A 16,870-nucleotide genomic window follows, 5' to 3' on the forward strand; every position below is an offset into this window, starting at 1 on the left:
CTCTATTTTCCATTGACCTGTAACCGTAATTGAAGCCCGTCCACGACTCCACGTGAAATATATCTGTCCCGCTCGCTCACTGTCATGTCGCCTATTTCTGGGCCTTGTATCCGCGGGCAGCACAGAAATGGACCCGCCGGCCGGATGCTCTCAAAGCGTGTACATATTTCTCCCTTTTGGAAACACGGCGCGTGCCGCTGTTCCAAATGTCACGGCTCAGTTGCCGCCCCGCGCAAGGGCGCGCCCCGTACTCGGCGACCGACTAAAAAAAAAAAAGGTCGGCGTGACAATGGCCGCTTCGGGCCGAGCAGGATCACCAATATGCGGTCACACGGCCAATTCAAGCGGCCGACAGTGGCGCGCACACATACGCGGAGGCGTCGCGTCGCATCCGCGACGCGCACAATTAAGGCCTGGTCGCCACAATGGCGGCTGGCCTCGCGGTCCGTCCACAAACTCTTTGTCGAACGGGGCTTCCGCCGTTCCCTGTTGTATCCGCGCTGCCTTGACCATGGCGCGGTTTCAAATACTTGGGCTCGCTTGGCTCGGGCTGCCGCCGGGCGGGATCACGGCAAGCAGTTGGCACGAAGCGATAGGCATCGCCAAGCAATGCGCGGCCCCGGCGCCGCGCAAGGTAGCGGCAGCTTCGGGCGTATAGCGTACTTACGCCTGCCACCAACGGGCTGACCTTAGCGTCTCGGACAAAGACGAAGGTCAAACGGTGCGCGCGCCGTGAGCGCGCCTCTGAGAGAACAATGAGCGGCGCGCAGACGCCGACGCGGGACGGCGCGCGCTGACGCCGAATACGCGATGCGCGCCGTGGTATGCAGCGGGACGACCCGAAAACAACGACTGTCGTCGTGCCGCGATGAGGACGAAAATGGGGATCGGCGCCTGAAGCAGACGCTCCTCGTTTTGCAGATCGGAAAACGAGAATCAGCTTCCTGCAGTTTTTTTAAAACCTCGAAACCGTATATACAGCTAAACCACAACTTTATTTTTTTTTTTATCTCGCTCTGTCCAACTGCTACACGCTGATAAATTGTCTGCGCGCCTCCGACACTTGTGTGACATCTGCGGTATGACTGTCGACTCCTGGTATGCTGGCCGTCCACATCGACACTGCGCTTTCTGAAACTGCGAATCAACAAGCCTTGCGTTACCGGCGTAAACCAAAAACAATAATAAAAAGAACACGCAGATCCAAGCCCAGTATTAGAACCTATATAGACGCGAAGCTTGTTTGAGCTAGCGAAGTAGCAGAGCAGATGAGACACGCCGTGCCTCGTCGCCTGTAGCTGTTAGCTGTCCGTGTCACGCGGACGAAGACGATGCTTGTCGATGGAACAATGTTGGTAACAGGTGCATCATGCACAGAGAAGTATGACGCATATCCGAAAACATTTAAGGTATTGGTTATACGTATACCCTTTATGTCACATTGGCACTGCCATCCTGGGAGATTGGCCAAGAGGGACAGCCGTAAAGAGAAACGATGAGGGAAAGGTAAGGGAAGTTATAACCGAGACCGTGACCGGCTGGGTAAACCCTAGGTTGGCCAAGAGTTGGCACATACCCAGTAACCCAAGCTATATATATATATATATATATATATATATATATATATATATATATATATATATATTCGGGCGAACTACAAACACTTCTTATTCGCTGTATTGTGGTCTGCGTCAGCGCAAGTCTATACTTCCGTCGTTGTCTGGAATTGGACGGCCGGAACGCGTTGATATGACAATAGCCTGGCGCCGTACTGGAATTACAGGGCGACAGTTAACGTCCCATTGGACACACGGGTATATAAGTATAAGGACGGTATTGATAACTATCAAAGGAGGAGGACGTGGTTCCGCTAGATATAGGGCAAAAAAATTAATGAGGCGATGACTCATAAATGCATCATTGATGTACTGTAAGACACATTTCCTGGGTTGTTGCACCCCATACTGGTGGTAAATGGTCATTGATTTTTTTATCGTTTTTGCCCGCTGAGGATATGGAGCTTTGGAAGTCGGAAGCCGCAGCAACAATGATGGATTAGCGAGCAGACGGGGTTCTTTTTCACTTTTGAGCGCCGCTTATTATTGACTTGTGGCCTTGTTCCAGCGTTATGCATTGTCTGATAAGTTCGCATGATTATAGCTGACTTGAAACCCATGTCACCATCATCTTTGAGCCGAGCTTACAGCATGTAATTTGGGAATTTTTCGCAACGGCACAGTGTCCCCTATACTAATTTCCGCTCTATAGCCGCAATTTTTGGGATGATAACGTATTCCAATATCTGGAATCCCTATAGTCAGTTTTTTTTTTCTCTAAGAAATCTCTGCAACACCTCTAACCAACACCTCTGGCTATATTATTTATATTCCCTCTCAAGGTTCGTCTCATTTCCAAGTTTCCATGCAAACGTGTTCGTTCAAGATCCCGGTTCAGTACACGCGGCAACGCTGACGCTATGGTCCGCGGCCATGATCAACAGTGTTTTGTCTTCTTCGCTTTCTCTCTCTCGCCTATCAGCCGGTTCCTCTCTTAAACGCTCAAAACAAGCGACCAAAATGAAGGACGAGATAACGCGGCAGAGTGGAACACATAAAGAAGCGAACAAGGACGTTGCAGATCTCATTTAGCTTCGATGTGACACGTCGGACCAGTGTAATCTCAGTGTGCAACACTCGTTTAAACACCTATCCGCTGACCTTATGTCTATGTGATAGTAAAAGTTGTTCAGAAACTCTTTTGCATTTTTATCTTGAGCGGACAAACTAGAAGTATACCCGTTGTAGAAAGCCGGCAAAAGCGAATGTGTATAAAGGACCAGTCGTTTTAAGTGGACAAAGTAGTAATAATAATAATAATAATAATAATAATAATAATAATAATAATAATAATAATAAATTTTTCAACTTTGCGGGCCTGCAGCCATTATATGAAACAGATTCTACAGTACCGTATTCTCAGTTTGTATAGATTGACCGCACCGTATTCGCCAGCTTCGATCCACCAGACTATTACTATACAGGGAACAGGCACAGATTTATTTCGCTATTTAGAGAACATACCCACCCTGTGTCGGGTCAAGAACCTATACATGGCACCAGCAATATATACCCTCGTGTGAATAGAAGGCGGCGGGAAAAGGCTGGCCGCATTTATAGGCATATTGGTGGCTTACAGAAAATCAAACGAATTCACGAAGTTAGAAAACGCTTCTCTCTTTCTCTGATCAATTGCGATCTCTGCGATGAGCGCGAACGACGGTATTTCCCAACCATCGTGCGTTCTCCGAGCATGATATATGTAAGTACACTGGTGAACTTCTTTCTCGCAAAAGCCGACGTAGATATGACAGGCACCAGCGGACCCCTTGCCAAAGGTGGTAACGGCAACGAACACTCCCGCTTATCCAGTGGCCCAGTGGTTACTGTATTGCGCTTTGCATACAAAGCCATGCGCGAGGTCGCAAATACTCTTCCTGGAAAAGATTAACGGTCGGCGGTCCGGTCGGCGGTCCAGGGGCAGGAGGTAGCCGTCGCGAGCCACCTTGGCTGCTTCTCCTCGTGCGTACGATAAATGAAGCTCGAATACGTACGCGCGCGCGCCTCAGAATACCGCGCCCCTGTCGTGAGCGGAATGCGCTGGCTGCTCGCGTCGCGGTGTACAACGCGAAGAACCACGCACAACGTTGGCAACGCTTCCGCACCGCCGCACATTTGCCCGGCTGCGAGTAGGAAGACTGAGAGACGTGTCCGGCGGCCGGCTCCGGCGAGGGCGTCGAAGGCATTCGCTTCTCTCGGCGCGCGCGCTTCCTTGGCCGAGCCGCAATGTTGCCAAGCCGAGCACGCGACGGCATCCGGTGTTTGCAAACAGCCGGCGCCGCTGACGACGGGTGGATGCCGTCACGGCCAACGTTACTAGACTAGCTAGTCTAGTAACGTTGGTCAAGGCTGCGTGCGAAACGGCGTCGCTGCTGTCGCGAGCGGGCGGGCGCGCCGCGGGCAGCGTTGGCAACCAGTCACGGGCCGGCGGCCATTAATTTCAGCCCCGCCGGGCGCTCGCGGCGCGGATATCAGACGACCGCGCACACTTGTCGAGCCTGTTGCGCGTAGGGGCAAGGATTTCGACTGCTTTGCGTCTGTCACGCTAACTGCATGAGCGCACGATACCGCCTACAGGTCAGCCGGCAGACACGCTCGTACAGATGCCGTGCCGTTAGCTTGGCGCCGGGTGAATTTAGAGGTTGCGGCTTCGAAACGGGCCATTTTCCTGCGACAATATGCGCTCCTGTTCTCAACCGCGCCTTATTATACAGCTAGAAGGCTTCGGAGCAAGTTTATTCATTCAGCTTCCCGTGGAGTTCGCGTCGATATAAGTGCAGATTTCGCTGTCCTTTAGTAACTCGTCAGAAAATTATGACTGGCTTTATGATCAGCAGTGAGAAAATGAAGTTTGTGTGTGTGCTTTGAACAAAGTCCATGCATTGGCTAAGTCGTATACCTACATCGTTGTTTTATTTCGACGATATGGACGCACGCGGCATCTTGCTTCGTTATTAAGCATTTATTATAGTACATGCATATGTGGTTACGGCTACGATCGACATGTAATGCGTGTTATTGTAAGTTTTAGGGCAGTTTTATCTCGCTATACTCGGACAGCGCTCCTTAGAGGCATAAAATATTGTATTACTCGATTATCAGTACTGCGCGCGTAACGTGTACTGCCAAGAGATGCCTTGCTTTAAAAATTTTAAAAATCGCGATCCGCAAACAGCCCCTTCTTTATCGACGCGAAGGCGAAAAAGCGGAAGGCTCAGTTTTTCAGGACAGGACAACGTGTTTATGCTCTTCATTCCTGGCGGGATTGAATTATAATACGTACCAATAATGTCAACTTAAGAGCAGGTCGGAATAACGTAGAATGGAGCTGAACTCAAGGGAGCTCTAGAAGATCAACATATCAGCGCTGTGAGGAGTGACCCTACATGTACGGTCTTCGTCTTTGGTTGAACATCGGCGATGACGGAGCAGCGCAAGCACACGTGACGGTGTCGCCCGAGAAGCAAATGAGCGACTATTCGTCCCGCTACCGCCGTCAGCAAAGCTCGTGAAACTCCAGCGCAAAAGCGCTAGCTAGCTCTGCCTTCACCAGAGTGCGCTTCGGAGGTATTGTTCACGCGAGTTCACGGCTTCCCTGATACAGAGCTGCACTGGATGGCGTCCAAGCACGACTCCGAAAAGCAGAGGGCGGGGGAGAGGGGCGCGCACGTGAAGCGCGCGTGCGGGGGTCCTCGCGCGTGGCCTCCGCGCTCACGACAGCCGCCCGCGAAGATAATGAGCCGTCCCGAAAGCGACACTGAATCGCGCAGCGGACAGCTTTCGCCGCTGAGGCGGCGTGCCGCCTCCAGAGAAATGGGTCACTGCGCAGGGAGGAAGCGCGAGAAAGCGGCGGCTTGGCAGCGAGTGAGATGTTTTCGCGGAAGCCCGGCCGGCGGGTTGCGCGGCGGGCCGCGCTGTGCCAGGCCGCTGAGTCAGCCGCCGCCGGTCACTGGGTGCGTCGGGCTATCGGCCCACGCCGGGTAGCCTCGATGCCACCGCGTCGAAGAAGCGCTGCTCCCCGGAGCGCGCGCGCCAGAACCTTGCGCCGTGACACGAGCGACGCCTACGCGCTGGGGCTGCGGGCCGCTGACGTCAACTCCGCCGGCGTCACCGCGGGAGCTGGCGGGTCCGGAGCGACGAGAGAACGAAGCGACGTCGCGTGATCGAAATTAAATTTTTGAAAGATCTCCCCTACCCTTGGAAGAGTGTTGAAGCAAAACCTCTGTGAAAGAAGTGCCACGCGAGCAATAATTAACACGCAGCGTTTTCATAACTTCTTTCTTAAAGGGGGAGGGGTTATTTTACGTGTATTTTCGACGACAGTTCGAAGTAGGGCTTCCACTTGCAAAAACAACGCGAAAGCCAGACGGAAACGCACCCAGTGCACGTCTTCGACATTCCCACCTTGCCATGTGTACATCGCGTACATAACTTCACAAACTTTAATGAGACCAAGATTTCTCACTATCGGTCATGGCGCAGTGTGTTCATCGTTCTTTTTTTTGTTTCCTCTTTTTGGGTGCTTGGTGCGACTGTTGCTCCTTCAGCCTCGTATCTGGGCTGTTTTCAAAATACGAACGCGTTCCCGTTAGCAGTAACTTGCAAGGAGAATTGTGGAAACAGAGGGTCTCGGTACCTGGACACAAAACTATAAGATCCGAAGCGAAGGAATGCATCAGGAAAATGGTAGGGAGCCTTCATGCCCACGCATTCGAATATGCGTGCGTATCAATAAGGCTCTCAATAGAAAATGGATGCGTGTTCTGTGCCCTGTGGCAGCAACGCCTGCTTAGGCCACTAAGCCAGCCTTGAGATTAAAGTTCATTCTCTCTCGCTGTTCATCAATACTGTTAAGCTAAACAAAAATTTGGCTCTCTTTCCTGCAACTATTACATAGCATAATTAAGTAAAAAGTCAGTTTCACCATTGCTTTTCTCGCCTTCAGGCATGATATGGTACCTACATATGGAAACAGGCATGAAACAACTTGGCCTTCATGGTGCTGATGGTTTCTATGATCCCATGTGTCTTTAGGCCCATAGAGTAATTCGTTGTTAACGCTGCTGGACGGTATGTGTTCGTAATATTGGTTACCTGCCTACTGAGCCGTATCAATAAGCAGCAATCACTCAATCAGCAGAGCAGATTAATGCAGATGTACCGACTCGCCCAGCTAGCTACCGAACAACAATTGGCACCTCAGATTTACTCATCTCATTCCGCTGCAATGCCAGCTGCTAAAATAAAACAAGACGTACACTTGCTTTCAAACATTGATTTCGCCATACAGTCCGGAACCCTCAATAACTAAAAGGCGCCTGAAGAATAGGAATTTTCGCAGTCACGGCCGAGACATGTGCCTCACCTGCATGCTACCCAGTTTCTGCCGTGCGTGCACGCCATAAGTGGTGGTCCCGTCACGCCACAAAATATATCTTTGGGCTTAGCTCACCGCATAACGCGCAGGCAGTTTGTAAGTTGTGTGCTCACATATTGCTACGGGTGGCAGTAACACGAGTGCAAAAGGAAAAAGATGTGTAGATGAAGGCGGGGCCCCTTAGGAGGTGGTTCCCTTAGAATGCAGTGTATAGCCACTCTCTACCCAGTAAAAAATTAATTAAACCCAAGTAGACATTGTAAAGATCTATGGTGTCACGTAGTGCGGGAACTGAAAGGTGGCGTCGCCACCCATGTTTGCATTTATGCTTCTTTTTCGTTTGTTTGTTTGTTTGTTTGTTTGTTTATTTGTTTATTTGTTTATCAACACTCCGGTAACGGTAACACTGGCGTTTCTGGTATTCCAGAAGTGTAATTTATCGATCCAGCTCTGTGGTGTCCCTTTAAACGACTTTCAACACGTCGTGAAAACTGCAGGCGATTGAATGCTTTACCACTGCGGACTACTCGCTCCACTTGCGGTCTGGCTTCCATTGGTCACTCTAGACAAGAACCCAACTGTGCGCACAGGAAAACGCCCGTGGGGAATGTGTATGTCAGAACTGAACTTGCGCGTTCCTTCGCCCGCGCTGGCCAAAAATGGGAACACGAAACGGCGTCCCCCGGAATCTGAGTCTTTTGAACTCCAGGCTGACAGCATTGCACTTATGCCGTCGGGCGGAAGGTTTATAGAAAGTATCAAATATATACGTTTTTCTATAGGGCCTACGCGCTTCGCTTGTGAGCGGAACGGGCAGTATAATGCTAAACTTCTTTGTACATGACATCACTCTTCAATAGATACCAGGCCATTGCAGAATGATAGGAAATGATGCCGCAGATAAGGCAGCTCGGACGTCAAACGAAGAAGACTGTTGCATCCCCATTCGTCTCTCAAGGACAGATGCTGCGAGATAGCATTGCGTTCTAGCACGAACACTCTCGTTAGCTGAGTGGAACACCGCGCATACATGGCGCACCATACTGCACAGACTCAACCCTTCGCTGAAACTCAGACCTGCAGCCAGACTGCACCGACGCGAAGCGTCTGTTCTGTGCCGGTTGTGTGTGGTAGTTGCCTTCACGAAAGCTTATTCAGCAGCAATTGGAATTGGTGACAGTCCTGCATGTGATCTCTGCGGCTGCGAGGAGAACATTGACCACCTATTGTTCCACTGTCCACAGTTTGAAGCGCACTCTATGACCAATGCATTCAGGAAACGATATGATCGTCTTCTGAGTGACCAAACAATACTAGAACACCGTCCCCACCAATCATCGGCTCAGAAGGCGCTAAAGGCACATTTGTGCTTTCTGAGAACATCTGGCTTGTGTGAGTGCCTTTGATTCTGTAGTGCTGTTCGCGCACGTCTCCCTCTTTCTCTCCCTTCTTTCTCTCCCTTCTTTTTACCCCCCTTCTTTCTATTCCCCTTCTCCTTTCCCCTAAGCAGGGTAGCCAACCAAACTCATAACTGGTTAATATCCCTGCCTTCCTTCTATATATATATGTATACATGTCTCTCTTTGTGTAGCAGTGAATTGTAGTTTTCCCACACCCTCCTCCATAGAGCAATGTTTCATTGTGCCAAAAGCGACTACCTATGTTTGAAAAAGAAAACAAGAACCATGTCGCTGTTGCCCATGTTTGTTGTCGGTAGATTTGGCTCATATCTGATTTAACTAATTAAGGGATCAACAGTACATGGTCGAACAAGGGCAACAACTTGTTTTACCACTGTTTCGAGTCTCCATCTTTCTGTGATCGCCTCCTCTTGTTTCTAATCAATGAAGTACGGTAGCTGATCTTAATAGTGGCGGATACTATCTTGAGGTATACTCTCACTCACCGTTGGTCATTCATTATGTCCCTGCGTGGCGCGCAAGGACGTCATCAGCTTAGTTTCCAGACACGCTGATGCGCTAGGGAAGCCACCGAGGGACCAAGTGGAATCATAAACTACTTAGCTGCTTCAGGCTGCGAAATATCCGCTGCAGATAACTGTGCTGCGAAAATTTTTGCTGCTGTCTTCACCGTACCAACCCTGCGTGATCAGAAGCCTCCCTCTTTCACAGTACTGGCACGCTGTCAGCGCGAAATCTGGCGTGGTGACACGAAGTGTTGGCGTCACCAATGTGGTCGCTTTGTCGCGATCATGGTAATAGGAAAAATTGGGCGGACTTGGGTGAAGTGGAGGCACCTTGCGTCTTCTTCGTGTAGTCGCATTGTTGATCTCTTACGGTATAGCAATAGTAATATACGCGACCTACTCACGCCATATTTAACATTGTGTCACCTTTAACCCGACACATGTCAAAATGAGACGCTCGGACGGAGCAATTGCTGGTATGTCTTTATAAGGTTTATAGATTCTCCTGAGCTAGCATCCTCCTCACTTTAAATGGTCCACCCACAAAGATTGAACAAAACCCATCATAAGAGAGAGAGAGAGAAAAAAAACTGATGCAGACGCCATTGGCTGGTATATATATAGTGGTGGTATGTCTTTATAAGGTTTATAGATTCTCCTGAGCTAGCATCCTCCTCACTTTAAATGGTCCACCCACAAAGATTGAACAATACCCATCATAAGAGAGAGAGAGAGAGAAAAAACTGATGCAGACGCCATTGGCTGGTATATATATAGTGGATGAGGAATTTTCTCATTATCGTACAGCCTTCACAGAGCAAGCAGGAGTGCTCAGAGCAACCTCAGTGAGCGCGTACGTCTACGCCAGGTCTTCGTTGGAAACAACGTTCACTTAATTCTGTTTTGCTTGTTTTAATGCATTAACACTGTACAAGAATCTCGATAGTCTTCGCTGTTGGCATCGACGCAGAACTCCCGGCGGGCGCGGGGCATGGCGCGGAGTCAACAGTGGATGAGGAGAGGCGCAAGAGTAAAGTGGTAAGAATAGTCACAGGTCACGTGGGAAGTAGTAGTAAGTCTATAGTGTATAATGTAGTATGGCGGCAGCTGGGTCGGTGCAGCGGCGGCGGCGGAATACTTGCAGAGGGTAAAAGAATGAATTGGAGACGACCAACGCACACGGAAGGAGCATGGAGGAAAGAACCATTTCCTTCCTCCATGGTAAAGAACGTCACAAGTCGCGTGATGGGAGGAACAGCGGCGTCTACGGAATAGAACGAATACACGGCCAACACCGTGCATCAGCTTGATAGTCATAGAACGTTGGGGTCCACAGTGCTATCTAGTTACAGTCGCTCAGTTATAATATGAATACCTCTGTTTGTTTTCGTTTGTTTGTTCTTTTTTTCGGCGTGCAAGAGCAGGAGGGTGCGAGAGACATGGCCGCTTCACGGAAGGCTCGACGGACGTTCGCTGTCGTGCAACTGATATGCCCGAAAGCGCACCGTACGAATAAATTTCGGCCTGGAAAGCGTGCAGCGAGGCCTGTCACTCCCTCGACAGGCAGTGCCGTCCTCCGAACGGCCCGGACTGTGTCAAGCAAGCTCCCTGCGACCCGAGCGCAGGGCCGCTAGGTGTAACACTGCACCCACTTGGAAATGCAGGCGCGCTCGCAGGACGCGATGCGTTCTCGCGCCACAGACGGGAAAGCGTTTTACTAACGAGTTATACTCCACCAAACACGGTGCGCGCCGCCGCTTGCCAAGCTCACGTTTGCCACCACTGCGATACCCGCGTCGCGGTGTATACACCAAAGCCGCTGCTGCAAACAAAATGTGCGAGAGCTCCACGGCGCAAGCGCACAGACCCCATAATCATCCGAAGGCCGCGACGAAAAAATGAAAGAGAGAGGCCGAAATGTACGCTTAACCTTCCTGCAGCTCGTAGTTATCAGGCGCCTAAACATACTGAGCCGAAGGCCGTGGCAGTTAGCAGCGTTAGGTTGGCCTTGGCAGCCTGCTCGGGAAGCCGCGCACAAGAAGCTGCGTTTCCTGGGAAGCCGCGGCGCGTTGCCGAGCTGGCCCATCGCACCGTGCAGTGCGCGAGCTGCCGGCTGCGCTCGTCCCGTCGCTGCCGTCCCGCCGGGGAGGGGGTCCGCGATTTCAGTAAGGAAAGGCGGCGTTGACGCCGTGCGTTCTTGAAGTACCACGCGCACGCTTACGTGTGGGCCTCTCCTCGCGCTCTTCCATCGTATCCAGTTTCTCCAGCTGCTGCTGCATCTTGCGCATGCGCGGCCGACGGTTTCTGGATATGCGTGCAGAGCCAGGTTCAGCTCGTTCACAGAAAAAAAGAAAAATGGAAATCGTGAGGTGATCATTGTGAAAATCAAAGTGATAGCTTCCTATAGTTGTATAGCCGATGTATGCTGCTGGGCACACTAATTGACAGGAGTGTGCGAATAGACATTTTAAGGAACGAATCGAATACGAATAGAATAATGCCAGAAGTGAATCGAATATCGAGTAGTTTTTGAACAGTTCTCTAATATTGGACAGTTGGTGTCACAATTAATATGAAACTACGTTCACATCTTAGTATTGTTAAACTTACAAGTTTCTGCTATTACATAGTGCGTTATGAAGTGTTTATTAAAAGGACAAATCGAGCATTAGTAGCAAACAGCAGGAGCGTGCGAGTATTCGAAACTTTCGGATAACGAATCGGATTCACGTGATTATCTTTCCCTGTAAGCACTGCTTACAAAGATCTGGGCGGAATTCCCCAAGTTTTTCGTTCGCAATTGTTCATTGTCATTGACCGGCCGGGGGCCTTCGCTAATAATATATGCCCAACATTATACGACTCGCTGACACCTGCCCATACGAGCAGGTTCAGGGTAATAACTTAATCAACAGAACGCTTTATTTTATTAATAAGCTGCTTTTGAAACCAGAGAAAAAGAAAAGTCAGCTTAGACTGGGATGGATGGATGGATGGATGGGTGGATGGATGGATGGATGATGATGATGATGATGATGATGATGATGATGATGATGATGATGATGATGATGATGATGATGATGATGATGATGGGTGGATGGATGGATGGATGGATGGATGGATGGATGGATGGATGGATGGATGGATGGATGGATGGATGGATGGATGGATGGATGGATGGAAAATTTTCTTGAGGTCCGTCGGTGCGCGCGATTAGTGCGCAGCGGGCCGCTCCCATGTCGGGAGGACAGAGAGGCCATGCCCCTCCGCCGCGTCGCGGGCCCGATGGACAGCCCAGAGCTGTGCTTCATGATCCGAGCTGCGTAGAGCTCGGTCCCACTCTTCCTTGGTGGTCCTGGGCCCCGACGCCAGGAGGCAACCCCGGAGCATGTGAGCAAGGCTAGCTATATCCTGACAGTAGCGAAACGCATTGTGAGGGTGCGCGTCCGGAAAGATTTTGTGCAGGAAGGCCGGGCATGGGTAGGTGCCCGTCTGAAGCCGCCTGCACGTGACTTCTTGTACTTTATTGAGTGCTTTGTGTGGTAGCGCCATGTTCTCTTGACTAACGTATAGTGCTGGTTGAGATCGTGGTAAGTGACGAGGGGCTCGCGCTCGCTCCCCCATCCTGCCGAGAGGCAGTCCGGGCTCGCACGGTGAGTTAGGTCTCGTGCGGCCTCATGTGCCGCCTCGTTGAGGTTAGGGAGCGGCCCCTCCTATGGTCTCATGTGTGCCGGGAACCAATTGGTGTAGTGTGGGGTGAGGTGATGAGTACCAAGCATTCTGCCGACGGTCGGGGATATGCTCCCTGTTCCGAAGGACAGAATTTCCCTCTTGGAGTCGCGTTATACCAAGCTTTTACAGCCCTCTAGGAGTGCGAGGCTGATGGCAGCCAGCTCAGCCACCTCAGGACTATCAGTGTGGACCGTGCATGCGTCTATGACCGTGCCATCTTTGTTGACCACCGCTGCTACATAGGCTCGTCTGCCAGGATATTTGGCTGCGTCCGTAAAGTAGCATGCTGTCCCGGAGGCGGCTGCCTGTCGGAGGAGTGCTTTGGCTCGAGCAAGTCTTCTGTCGATGTTGTGCTCGTGGTTCATATTCCTGGGCAGAGGGGCTGCCCTGATCTTTTTCCTCTGGTCGGGTGTTAGCCCGTGGCTGCTACACTCGATCTCCCGAGGAGCGATGCCAATTTCTCGTAGGATCCGCCTGCCCGCAGATGTGCCGGACAGCCTGGTGATCTGTGCCCGTTCCTGTGCCTCCGCAATCTCGCTCAGCGTGTTGTACATGCCTAATGCGTCCAGTGCCTCCATGCTCGTGTACAAGGGTAGACCCATGGGTCTCTTGGCGACCTTACGCAGGAGCGTGTCAAGCTTGTCTCTCTCTACTTTGGACCAATTGTGCATGGCCGCGATGTACACGAAGTGACTGATTACGAAGGCCTGTGCCAGTCGAAGCAGGTTGTCCTCCTTGAGCCCGTGATGCCAGTTGGCCACTCGTCTCAGTAGGCGTGTGGCGTTCTCTGCCTTCGTGGTGAGCTTAGCGACTGCGATGGTGTTCGAGCCGTTTGCCTCTACTGTCATGCCCAATATTTTGATGTGACCGACCACCGGAATCGTGTTGCCTTCAGCGATCTACAGGCGGACGCATGGGTCGGCGCCTGTGTCCCATCCACTTGGTTTGGGACCTCGTCTCTTGGATCTATATAGCAGCAGCTCAGACTTGCTCGGCGAGCACCGCAGCCCTGTTAGTTTGAGGTACTCCTCAGTGGTTTGGATCGCATTTTGTGAAGTGTGCTCGATTTGTCCTTCGCTCTCCTTTGCCACCCACATGGTCACGTCATCTGCATAGATGGTATGTTGGAGGTTCTCGATTCGAGTCAGTTGCCTGGACAGTCCTATCATGGCCATGTTGAAGAGGGTAGGGGATATCCCCGAGCCTTGCGGGGTACCTTTGTCGCCCAGTACACCTGGCTCCGACTACAAGGACCCGACTCGTAGGGAGGCCTGCCTTTCCCTCAGGAAGTCACGGATGTAGTCATGGAGACGTTAAACAAGTCCGAGTGTCGAAATTTGTTGTAGAATGAAGGGATCAAATGAGAATTTTGTCTACTCGGTCTCAGGGCTACCGTGTTGGGGCCCAATTCACAAGAGTTTTCTTTCGTCAGTGTTATTTGCCATCGGCTGGCTGCCTTCCCTAATGACGCGTCCAACATCGCGATTGGCTATTATGTATGCTCGCAAGAGCATTTATGCTAGCCAATCGGGATGTTGGACACGTTGTTAGGCAAGGCGACATATGACAAATCAGACTTAAGAACGAAAAGCTACGAACGACATCACGCATTGAATGGCCGAATCTGCAGTCTAGTTGCCGATCTTCTCTCGTTGAGGACCTCATCCGTCACTTCTGATGCCTGTGTACTTGGACTTGGCGGTTCCGCCAGCCATACCTTTCGCTCAGTGTCAAGGTAACGGGCATCAAGGATTTCAGTCGTAACGTGCATTTTCCATACGTTCAAACGTTTAATCACCCTATCATCGGGATCGTATTTATTCATTTTCTGTCATTCCAATACGAAGATGGGCAAGAACGGAAGCATTAACAGCGCCAGCATAAATGATGTAGCAGTCTTTGAATGCCTATAAGTGGGTAGGAAAACGGTGCCGGGGTAGCTCAATTGGTAAGAGCATCGCACGCGTAATGCGAAGAAGTGGATTCGTATCCCACCTGCGGCCCGTTCTTTTTTTTTTCATCCACTTTCATTTCCATTATTTATCATTTATTTAACTCAATTAGCAAGTACCAGTAATTTTCCATATGTTGTCGTTGGTGTCTTTGTTGTTGGCCTCTTATGATATGATTACGAAAAATTGGGTCCCTCGATTCCCTTTCTTTTTATACGGAGTCACTGGAAAATGCGGAGTCGGCGCGCACCAACACCAGTCGGATTACGTTGTCACGCTCGTGAGGCCGGTCGGCCGGCGTTATTGGAGCGCGCACAGCGAATAAAGTGGTCATTCCTTCGTCCATTCTGCGTGTCAACACTGCGCTTCCCCTCAACCCCCGCAAACGCACGTTTCCACCCCCTCCGTTTTTTTTTTTTTTCAGATACACAATAAGAAAGGGGGCGGTTGCGTGAGAGGGTCTTTACACTCGAGTTGCCTGAACCAGTCGGTATATGGCAAAACAAACTTGCGGCCTACAATAACGTGTTTACCGAGGGCGCCCGCACAGAGCGCACTGTAGTGCGTGATTGAAGGCTGGCTCAGCGGTTGGCGGCGACCAAGCGGGCCAACAACAAAAGGTGGGGGACCGCGCGCGGGGCAGGTTGCAGCGGGCAGAAACGCGCGTCGTTTCTACCCACTGCGACGGGGTGGTTTGAAACGCGCGCCACTTAAGCGCCGGCAAACAGCAACCTCCCCCCCACATCGCTGCTGCGGCCCAGATTATTTCGGCTGGTTGATTGATCACCGCTGGCAGTTCTCCCCGTGCCCCGGTCGGCCGCCGGGGCGCCCGTTAAAAGCTCCGGGTTCCTCTGCTCCGCGTTTCAAGGCCAAGGTCGGGGTCAATGTCACGCGGTGTCCCACATACAGGGGCTGCAGCGGCACTGCCAACGCCTGCCGTGGCTCTCGCTCGGTGTGCCACGCGCCGCCGCACTCGGCTACAGTGCCCCTCCGAGCTGCCCGTGCACAGCGTGCCACAGCGCCGGCAAACGCCTTGTGCCCGGGCCGCGCGGCCAGTGCTGGTGTGTCGCCACCGGGCGCCGTTCATGAGCAGCGCTTGTCTATTCACAGCGAATGTGCGTGCCTCCAAACCCGAATGCATCTGTCGTGTTCGCGGGCAAAAATGTGGGCCGATGCCGGAGGTAGTGAAATACTGGGCGAACCCGCGGCGGAGGGAAATCATGCTCCGCCCCTACTACTATTAATAATACGTTGTAGCAAATGAAGTAGATAAATAAACATTTCTATGTAATTTTCGTGCTTCTGCGTCAGCGATTAACAAAAAATGTGAGCGTGGGCCAATCCCAGAGAAAAACCGGGCGGGCCCATGGTGGAGGTGAAGCAGGCTTCAAGCACTCCGCCCTTAATAATAATAAAAATACAATAATAAATGAAATAAATCAATCAAGATGCATTGTTTCAAGTCGATGGGTATAGTGGAATCGTTTGTGAACAGCGCATGGACTCACGAGCATGAGGCATTGCCATATACGCAAAGGACAAAATGTATGTAGAGCCACACACACACTTGACTCGCGAGAGGACAATGCCACCGGCTGTAGGGATATCTGTATCGTAGAAAAGAAAGACGGAATTGCGATATCCACTGCGTATATATCGCCAGGCACACCAAAGTGTTACATGTAGAAGTTCATGACCACGCACTTTGCTTGGGTTAGCCGTGATCCCTGTGATCATCGAACCCCTGTGATCATTGTTGGAAACTTCAATGTGGACATTTCAAAACCGGACAAGAAACGGTTCACTCGGTCTGTGCTGGAACAGTTTGGTTTGAAGTGCCACACCAATGGCAAGTCACTGAACTACTCAGCAACCACCGCGTGTAGATTTAACTTTGGCCAAGATTCTCTTTAAGGTTGTAACCGAACCAAACATTGTATATCACAGTAATCACAAAGCAATCGTCACTACCATTACCGAATGATGACAGCAAATACATTGACCCTTGCGTAACCCTGTGTGATGTGCTACAGCTTCGCTGGTCATCCATCTTCACAGAGTGGAATGGCTCTTCATTTTTGTTCCACTGCGCGATGAGCGAAAAGAAAGCGGCAAGCACTGCACGATTTATTTCTCTAATTCCAACTGCCTAAATTATATATTTTGTCTCGCTGAACACGAAATGTATAATTTTCATTTCGTGGTTGTTAGGTCATGAACAGTACATTCGTCTAACACGCCGTGGTTCCTTAGTGGCTATGGCGTT

General features: G+C 50.9%; 1 protein-coding gene across 6 annotated transcripts in view; it reads left to right on the forward strand.

Moving 5' to 3' along the window:
* LOC135918209 (hormone receptor 4-like) overlaps window positions 1–16,870 on the forward strand; it is a 197,737-nt gene that overhangs the window by 59,614 nt on the left and 121,253 nt on the right. Inside the window, exon 2 of one of the 6 annotated variants that reach the window (XM_070539226.1) lies at window positions 9,891–9,958. The exons of 4 other annotated variants lie outside the window; for them this stretch is intronic. The gene's annotated coding sequence lies outside the window, so the exon portion shown is untranslated. Of the gene's footprint in view, window positions 1–9,890; window positions 9,959–16,870 lie in introns of those variants that run through there. One more of the 6 variants, XM_070539219.1, reaches the window with a different exon arrangement.

The sequence above is a fragment of the Dermacentor albipictus genome, chromosome 1, assembly GCF_038994185.2.
Source record: "Dermacentor albipictus isolate Rhodes 1998 colony chromosome 1, USDA_Dalb.pri_finalv2, whole genome shotgun sequence".
Taxonomy (NCBI): Eukaryota; Metazoa; Arthropoda; class Arachnida; order Ixodida; family Ixodidae; genus Dermacentor; species Dermacentor albipictus.